This window comes from Capsicum annuum, chromosome 3, assembly GCF_002878395.1.
Source record: "Capsicum annuum cultivar UCD-10X-F1 chromosome 3, UCD10Xv1.1, whole genome shotgun sequence".
NCBI classification, from domain to species: Eukaryota; Viridiplantae; Streptophyta; class Magnoliopsida; order Solanales; family Solanaceae; genus Capsicum; species Capsicum annuum.
Window position 1 is genome coordinate 99,250,243 of NC_061113.1, and position 10,385 is coordinate 99,260,627.

At 34.9% G+C, this 10,385-nt stretch overlaps 1 non-coding gene across 1 annotated transcript; it reads left to right on the forward strand.

The window, feature by feature from the left end:
- The first annotated feature begins 2,250 nt into the window (after positions 1–2,250).
- Positions 2,251–2,354, forward strand: LOC124897401. Its single transcript, XR_007054122.1, has one exon. It is a non-coding gene; the product is annotated as a small nucleolar RNA R71 (small nucleolar RNA).
- The last annotated feature ends 8,031 nt before the right edge of the window (positions 2,355–10,385 follow it).

Consider the following 10,385-nt stretch of genomic DNA (forward strand, 5'->3'; position numbering starts at 1 on the left):
TCAACATTTAAGGCCCTCCTTGATCATTTATTTTATGACTTATTTTCATAGGTAAATATATGGATTCATGTCACCTACAGGAGTTTTGATGCAATAGAATGCAAGGATGTTATTTGAGCTCACAAACTTGACTAAAAATTAGCCTAAATTAGAGCATACAATATAAAAAGGGAGTGTAAGGGAAATGAAGGCACCTAGGGGTTAAATGGTAGAAGTTGTTGCATCCGCGGTCAGGGAATGCGATTGTAGACATTCGCGCGACCATGATTCTATTTGGGGACAACGATCGTGGTAATCGAGAGCAATTCTGCTCCCTTATTTTCCCCTATTCAGTATTTTGCTCTATTTTACCATATTTCTCCCTTATTCAGCTTATCCGACACACTCCATAGTGTCACAAATATATGGGTTATTCATATGCTCAAGATAACATCTATCCTAGAAAAACATAATAACAACAAAAAAAGGATATGAGACACTTTCATAGTATTTATGGGTTACCTCCCACCTAGCGCCTTAGTTATCATCGTGGCACGACTTATTCCTTCCTTCATTTTCAAAGTGGGTCCTCGAACTCCTTTTCATTCATCTTCTCATTTTTAGCATCTACCACGGATACTACTTCCAACTTCGTGGTTTGCTTCTTTGATTTGCAAATTTTGACAGAGACCTCATCCTCTAGCACTCTAAATTTTATCTCCCCCAGCTTTAGATCAACAATGTATTTCCTGGGGGCTAAGAAAGGATGACCAAGAATGATAGGCACCTGTTGGTACATTTCACAATCCAATACAATGAAATCTATCGAGAGAATGAACTTGTCCATTTCTACAAAAACGTCAAAACATATACCCACTGGCCTTGTTATAGACTACTCCGCCATTAAGAGACACATAAAGGTTGGAGTCAGGATATCTAGACCAAGTTTATTGTATATGACAAAAGAAATTAAGTTGATGCTTGCACCAAGGTCACATAGAGCTTTTGCAAACTCATGCATCCCAATTATCCAAAGGATTGTGAATGCTCTGGGATCATCTTTATTTTCTGCAACCTTATTATCCATGATTGCTCTACATCCATGCGTGACTTCAATAGTATCACCTTTAAAAAGTTTCTTCTTATACATCAACTTAGCATATCCCTAGATCTCTTGGATAGATTCAAGCAATGAGATGTTTATCGATAGGTTGCTAAGTTTGGCCGTGAACTTCCTCACTTTGTCATTTTCCTCTTTTTTATGCAAAAATTGAGGAAACCAGGGAGTAACTTGGATGGTTAGTCTTGCTTTAACTTATGTCGCTTCTACTTTAACTACCTCCTCATCACTTTTGTTTACCTCTTTCTCATCATTTACCTCTTTTCTTTGAGGCATCACCTTTTTTGCTTTGGCTTTGGGCATATTCTTACTCATGTGTTCTCTAAAAGGTTCCTCAAGTGCTCTTCCACTCTTTGTGACAATTGCTAGGACTTCCACGTCAATCCTAGGGTTAGCAATTATGTCACTCGAAAGTCCACCTCAAGTTCTAGCATTTAATTGTGTAGATATTTGCCCCACCTGGGTCTCTAATTGCTTGATAGAGGTGGAGTGAAACACTGCCGTTTGAGAGAGCTAAGAGAAATCACCCTTCAACTCACGAACCATCTTATCCGTGCCTTCTACTCTATTCAAGATCATTGCTAACATATCCTCGGCCTTGAAATTTTCTAGGTCAATAGAACTACATTCCTTGACTTTAGCATGATCATGAGGAGGGACAGAGCGGTTATAGTCACGTTCACATTTTCTCCAATCTCAATCCTGCTCACGTTCCACCCAACCATGGTTCCTATCTTGCCTTTGATAGATGGGGTAGGAACCCACCGAATATTTTTCCAAGTACCAAATTTATTCATCCAACTTCTTTGCCTCTTTATCCTCTTCATAAGATTTGGATGCTACGGCATTTACCGCTTTCGTAGGTGCACCCATAACATGCTTTATCAAGAGCTTAAGTTGGGTCATTATTTTAGCCATGTTTTCCTCCTTTTCTTCTTCTCATTGTATTTGATCATTGTGGTAGAAGAGGTTTTGAAAGCTTCATTGTCTCGGGTATACCACCCCCAATTTTGTTTTCATACTTCTCCTATCAATTGAAATACCGCAAGATGATGCATTCTCATTATAGAACCGCCCGCCGCATTGTCCACCACCATTTTTTCAATGGATTAAGAGCCATATAGAAAATATCGAGGAGCATCTTTTCTAGGACCTCATGATTTGGGCATTGGGATAACTTTCAATTAAACCTCTCCCAAGCTTCAAATAATGGTTCTCCATTCATTTGTCTTATGTTCACAATCTCATTTCGGTTTTGAAGCATTTTTTATGGTGGGAAGTATCTATCAAGAAACACCACAGTAAGTTTTTCCAATGATGTAATTGAGCCAGGTGGAAATGAGTGAAGCCATAAAACCGCTTCACCCATTAGTAAAAATAGGAATAGACAAAGCCGGATGGATTCTTGTGTAATATGTGCTATGTTAATTGGCACATAAACTTCCACAAAGTTCTTCAAATAGACATTTAGGTCCTTATATGCTTGACCCCTGTACAACCCTTTCATTTGTAACATGTAAAGCATAATGCTAGTCACATGAAACACTCTATTCCCGTTGGTTGGCAGAATGTGAATTACACTTGTTAGCCCTGCCTTATTTCATTAGCCTTCATCATAAAGAGGGGCATCGAGGGGGACCATATTGCTTGTGTTATCGCTCATTGATCCGTTTACACTTTGATCACCTACAAAAGATACCAAAACAAAAAATAAAGTAAATTACACCACTTCAGGTGTTCCCAAGTAAGAATGACACCACACAAGCAAAATCTATATTTTACTCCCCGGTAATGGAAATATTTTAATAATGCTCAACTCACTCCCATAATTAGGAGTGGGGTGGTTATTGTTAAGTAACCAAATTTAAATTGAAATGAAATATCGAGGAGTGAACTATAGACTTCAAACCCTATGGATGCTTAAATTACTAAGAGATTACCCGAAATGCTAATAAAAATGACATGTTGAGTAAAATGGGGGAATTTGCTTGGGAATTCTTCACAAACTACTTTAATGCTCACTAGGTGAATGAAACTTTAACTTAGAATTCAAGATTTGAGAGAAATCTTGGGATTATTTCTACCTAGGGGTAATGCATGTGGGTTGATGTTGGTTCATCATGAAATTTAGTTATTAACTAAAGGATAGGCTAGGTTAAAGTTCATTGGGGTCAATATTTCAATAAAAATACAACAATATCACCCGTAGGCTCTTTCGAGCACCTAACAAGTGTACATATTTTCAAAATCATGCAAGACTAGATAAAACATCCTTATTTCTAGGATAATGCTCTTGACATAATTTACACTCCTAATACACTTATTTCTAAGATTGCAAAAGGTAGTAAACCACAGGGTCAATTGTTCACAATTGCTTTGTCCCACTATAACCCTCTTTTGAGGACGTTATGGGTTACATAATGTTCACCTCCCTCTTTCGAGGATGACAAAGGGTTTCTAGAGTTTTGGGCTTTCACCCATCAAACCTATTTGGAGATTTGGGGGTTTCACCGATCGAATTCCAACCCTTAAGCTTAAGAAATGGTGAAATCCATACTTAACAACTAAAATCCATGCAAAAACAACAATACCTACACACAATACACTCTAGTTCAATATAATACCTAGACTAAATTACGTAGCTACACTTGAGGAAAGTAAAGAGATAAATACCATAAGGATTATCCAAAGCATTCATTCTTCACTAAAAGTCTAAGAAATTTAGCCTTCAAAGTTAATTTCATACTTTCCAAAGATTAGGGTTTCAAGTCTTGAATTTCAAAATATCTTATGAGCTAAGCTATCCTAAAGCAAAAAGGGTTTCAGCTTAAATATGGCTTGAGATGCATCCAAGTGCTTTTACATATGTCCCTGGGCATCTTCCCGCTTAACCGCAGTCATACATAGCTTTCTGCAACCGTGACCATGTAACTGTATTTATGTTCCATGATTGAATTACTCTGACCGTCTTGACTAACCGCAGCCATGGATAGTGGACCGAGGTCAAAATAACTAATGCTAATGTAGTCCAGGTCTTTAGCTGCACTGTTTCTTATTCCCTTTTTATCATTTTCAGCTCCAATCCACATCTTTTGGTCTCCTCAACTTTATGCCTTCAAAGAGTAGATGTTAGAGCATCTATCCATAGATATTGTATCATTTATTCATTCACAACAAGGTAATGTGCATGCATAATGAGTGTGAATGAGTGGTAAAATCACCACTCATCAGGTGTTCATAACCCGCCAACACTGAATGATTTCAAAATTCAATAACAACACTTAAAATAGTGACATAAAGTCATAATTCAAAGACCCAAAAACATAAGATATTTTAATACCCTGATAATTTACAAGAATTTGGACATGGTGATGCTTTATACTTAAGAGGATAACAATTACACATGATTTAGTCATAACTTGATGGTTTAACATACAATAAATGGAGCACGACATAGAAATTGGAATTCAAAAGATGAAATATCTTGATTAACATGGGAACATATATTGACATTTCTTGAGTTCACATTACTAAGAAATACAGGGATTAAAATTCATAAGATGCATGGATAATTTCATAAAATATGATAAAATTCATACTTTTAAACCAAAAGAGGTTTTTTGGGCTCAATAGGTAGAAAAACCAATTGATGAATACCCCAGATACCTTAATTAGATGACATCTTGAAGAAATCTTCAAATTGGAATTTGAATGTGTGAATTCTTGGGGAAGAAATCTTGAATTTCTTGTTCTTGGGAAGAGGGTAAGAGATTATGTGAGTTAATCTCATGACAACTAGGCAAATAATGCCCTTTTGGGGTTTTAATCTGTCACTTAGGTGCTTGGGGGAAAGGGGGACTAACCAAAACACTGATTTGTCTTGTACTTACAAATGGAAGAAACATAACCTCTGCATCATGCTAGTTAACGTGGAGCCTAAGGTCTGTATCACGGAGCTATTGTGGACCCTTACTATTTCTCACGAAAATGCTCATAACTTTTTGCTCAGGTGTTGGATAAGGCAAAATTTGGTGCGTTGGAAAGAGGACTAAATTATCAATAATTTGGTGGGTCTTGAACTTAAAAATTCCACAAATTTAAAAATTTATACACGTTTGAAATTGACTATTGTAGGATCAAATACAAAAAATTGGCCAAATCAAAGGGTCTTAACTTAACTTTGCTCTAAGTGTTTTCTATGAACATTTTTCACCTCATAAGCACTCTTTACACTAGGATAATGATCACGAAACTTATATTCACATGAAAATGATTGGTTTTGAGATTATACACGTAGGAACAACGGTTTGAATTCTAGCCCAAAAATGTGGGGTGTTACATCAACCAAGGGTCTACCTAACCTAAAATTAACGTTTCAGAGCCGTTTGAACTGTCAGAATTAGCATTTGAGGTCATCTAACTAATTTATTTTCCCAATATCCAATTTGAACCAACAAAGGCTTCAAAATAGTTAATTGACTACAAAAACCAAATGAACTACCCGTTAACTAAACTGTCAATTCCAGCAAGCCGTAAATATTTTGGGACATCTATAGGAAAGATCTAAACAATAACAATGAGTGGAAATAAAGAAACAGACCTCAAGGATAATAACACTGGTGTACCTTCAAATACATAGGACTACTAGACATATACCCGTCGTATTACTATAGTTCAACCATTAATAAATTTTCCATTACCATTGACCTACTATCCATTAACCACTAACTAAAATAATGTCTAAAATATCAAAAACTTCAAAAAGGTCATCAAAAATTTATTTGAAATAGTGAGAAAATAAATTAAATATGTACATTGACTAAAAAGTACATTACACACCTATTGGAAGCATTAGAACACTAATCTGAAGTAGTCTCAATCAAAGTTTGACGATAATTAAGCTTAATTTTATTAAAACTCAAGAATCCAATTAATGTGTTAAAATACTTTCGTGCACCCAGAATTGATACTACCTATTACAAAAAGTCATTAATTATGTATAAAAACTATAGGGATGTTTAAAATTATAAAAATTCACATAACGACATGGAGGGTCATTACATTTTTATTGTTTCCAAGGCCTCTTATGTACATAAGTTGGGCTTTACCTTTTCATTTTTTATTTTGTTAATTTATTTTGATACGGGCTTACTTTTTCATTTGTTATTCCCTTGATTCATTTTGATTTATATTTATGAATTAATAATAACTGTTACCAAGTGCTTTCTACAGGAACATAGAGTGTCTTTTCTAAGTAGTGATATTGCCCAAAGCTACACCTCAAATTAAAGTTAAAGTGATCGATGCAAAATATAGTAACTAAACTCAGGTTGGGGTCGAATCCATGGGGAATACGTGAACTATACTTCAAGGTTGTTGAAATCAACAACTAGTACAGGAAAGTAAATAGAGGGGGGTTGATATTGTAAACTATGAAAAGTAAAAAGCTATGGAATGCTTTGGTTGTGATCAATCAGAAATGAATAGCCGGACTGTATTCCCCTGGCTTCTCAACTCCGTAGGCTTATCATTCTATATTGAACCAACCCAATATCTTGCATGCAGAATCTTATAAGTTATGTATCACCAATTGTCTTGTGGACTCACTGGTGAATTTCACTCTTTAACTTTTAAGTCTCAGAGTGTTTCCTTACTAACCCTTATCCTAGATTCCAGAATAACTATTCCTTTTTGGTCTCTAGTTAATTAGATGAAGATAGTTATCTTAGGTAGATGGAGATGATTAGCTAGTTTTGATAATTAACTCCAAATTACTATGGTGATGTTTTTTTTTCTACTCTCTACCTCTCTTGTGAAGAAAGTTGTAAATATAAGTGGTATCCTAACATTGGCAACCACTAAGAAATCTATTAAGCTTAAGATGATCACAACATGAAAAAATATTGGATTAAAACAACTTTGCACTTCCCCTTCTTTGTTAATCCGCCAGGGTTCCCATAACCCTAGTGGGAACCCTATCTAAGAGATTTAGCCACTCCTCGTTGTGAAAAAATAAATAGAATTCATAATCGAAAGAATTAAATCATCTCACAATATTAATGAAAAAAACTTAGTCTCAAATTGAATAATCAACCAAAATCAAGAACAAAGCAATCCCAAGATCAAAATTAAATTTTGGAATCCAATAAATGATTGTAAGTAGTAAGAGTGCATAAACTAGATAAAAATATAAAAAGGCTATTTATAGAATACAAGAAAATCCTAATAAATCAATCCTAAATAAAAGAGAAAAATAAAAGTTGGTGGCCTCCTACGGGACATGCACGGCACCTATGGGGTATAGGTGGTCCCACCATAGGTTCCCAAAACCCACACTCCTATGAATCTCCTAGTTTTTATCACCTATGGGGTATAGGTACTACCTACAACCCATAAGTGACCTAGTGTAAGTGACAATAAAATTTCTTTAGCTTCTGAATCTCTTAATTTCAACTTTCTGGCACTTATTTTGATACCTACTCCATGTAGGTAGTATCTACGTGGAGTAGGTACCCACGTAGGTGCCACAAAATCATAAACTTTTAGAACTTTACTCTTTTTCAGCTCCAAAACCTGGTTTCCTGCAAAACACAACACAAAACACATCAATATGACAAAAAACCTAAGTATCTTGCATGTTTTTGTCATTTTTAGCATTGAAAGTTCTATGAAACCATAGTACATCAACACCCTTAACTTATAATATTTGCATGTATTTAGGAAAAACAACACATCAAACTAAACAATAACAGTTAACTAGGAGAAACCTAAGTTATCTATGGTAGTTAATGATAAACTTTTAATCTCAAAACATTAACCCCCCCCCCCCCAATTCTAAAACTTTAAAACTAATCGTGTATATCAATTAAGCATAATAATATGACACAAGATAGTCAAGATATGTCATTACATTGGCAACAGAAAAACCATGTATATGTACAAGTTACACTACCCATACAACTAAGCAGTTAACAACACAACCCAAGTGTCCTTAGATAAAAGAAGTCCCAATCACTCATATGATATCATACATGTCAATGAAGGGACGATGAAGATACACTCATACTCGTAATTAATTTCCAATCAATAGGCATCAAATACCATAGACTTTCCCTTATTTTCTTTACTTAGCTTTCAGACAATCGGGTTAGGATCACTATAGGACTTTACTCGATTTGTAATGTAGGCTTAGGGGATGGTATGGTACATATGGACATTTTTAGTGACTAAGCCTCCTTGGAACTACACTTACGTTGGGGGCCCACTACTTACCAATTTATTTTATTCTATTTTTATTTCTCCCTTTTTATTCTTTTATTGCACATTTAGGTTGGGTGTGGTTTCTTTTATTCATTTTTTTCTTTTTTTCTTTTTTTTCCTTTTTACATTTTTTTCTACCATACCCAACCTTATTTTCTCCTATTTACCCTTTTTTACACCCGCTTAACAGTACACACCCTTATGATAACCACCCTCAAATTAGGTGATTTGATTAAGTTTAGTACATAATGTCCAAGGAGGTATAGAGCCAAAATAGGTTCACTATAGAAAAAATAGGAAGGTGAAAGGTGAAACAATAAAAGTAGGATATAAGGCTCCAAATTGGGATAAAGGGATACTTATTCACTTTTGGAAGGTCGTTAAGGATAAAAGTTGACTTATTTCAAGAATGGCCTATCATCATTTCCTAACCTACTATTCTTCAACCATGGAAAGACTAACCAAGCATGTTCTGGATTCAACAAACAAAAAGAACAAAGTAGTATCTCACCCACATATAACACAAGGTTGGATTACAAGCTACTACCTATCTGGTTCATGCAATTGTTAGCTATGATTATTATGTCCCTAATTCTTATTCCATAATGAGATTTATAATTTTCACACATATATATAGATCATACAGTTCAAAATAAGTATTTGGATGGATATTATTTTGTAATAACCCTAGAGATTGCACTACATTGTAAGGGACCAGGTCCCTCAAAGTCAATAACATACAAAAAGATGGTAAAGCAACCAGGAAGACAATATAGTGAAGGAAGAGTAAAGGACACAAGATTTAACGTGGAAACCACATTGCTCAAGGGAGGAAAAACCATGGATTGCCCTCACAATCTCTCAAACAGTCCACTATAATAAAATTTTTAATTAAATACTCCAATAAACCTATATCTAGGTTCCTCCTACTTGTAGTAACTCTACTACAGTCTCAACTTGACAACTCTACCAAGACTCCTCAAAACTGATTAACTCTAATTAGTATCAAACAAAAGCAACTCTACCTAAGTATTCTTTAAGAAAATAAAACAAAATGACATTACTCATATAGATGGAGTAATTCAGTTACAAATCAATCTTTTCTTAAGAACACTTTATATTTTAGCACACATATACAACTAAGTTCTTGAGCAATGTTACATATGGTGTTTTTCCCTTTTCTCTCATTAGCTCTTAGATTTTGAATATGCTAAAAACTGTTTTATCGAAAAGCATCCTTTTTCTTTTATTGATGAGTGAAGATTAGCATTGAAATACCATTGGACCAGGAGTCATATATAGTATAAGCATCATCTACGCAGTTTTTTACAAAAGAGGACAAAATTGTACAGACGCATGCCAGCTGTACTACATCATTGAACATCCAGGGACCTAGTCCCTTGAAGTCAGCTGCTTATCATTAAAAAAAGATATAATAATTTCCCCCCTTTTTAATGATGACAAACCAACCACATAGTTTTGAGAATCAATGCTCATTCTTATTTATCACATTTAATTAGTGTGATTACCACTACTAAAGATGAATGTCAACCCTATCATGTAACACCATGGTTCCATAACTTATAGACTTGGTCCTTTGTTGTTAGTTGATATCAAGCTTCATTTACTTCCCCATGTCATGATACGCCATTAGTCATTTTGTGCATTTGTATACTTGCCCCTGTAAGTAAGCCTCTTGACTCAAATACATCATCATATATGTGATACACTTGGCACCTGGTTCCAAACATCATCAGTACATTCATTAAACATACACACCTGGTCCTTAAAATATGACATTAGTATTCCCCCTTCTAGAATCATTGAAAAGTAAAAATAATAAACAAAGAGTAAAGATAAGCATAGGTTAGTTAACTCTTGGCCACTGGGAAAACACTAACCTGATGAATAGTTTGTAGAAGGAAACAAATGAGGCACATAAGCAGAAATTCATTCATTGTTAGCACCATTACAATATAACAAAAAATATCAAATAACTATTTACAAAGGCTACAACAAAGTCTAA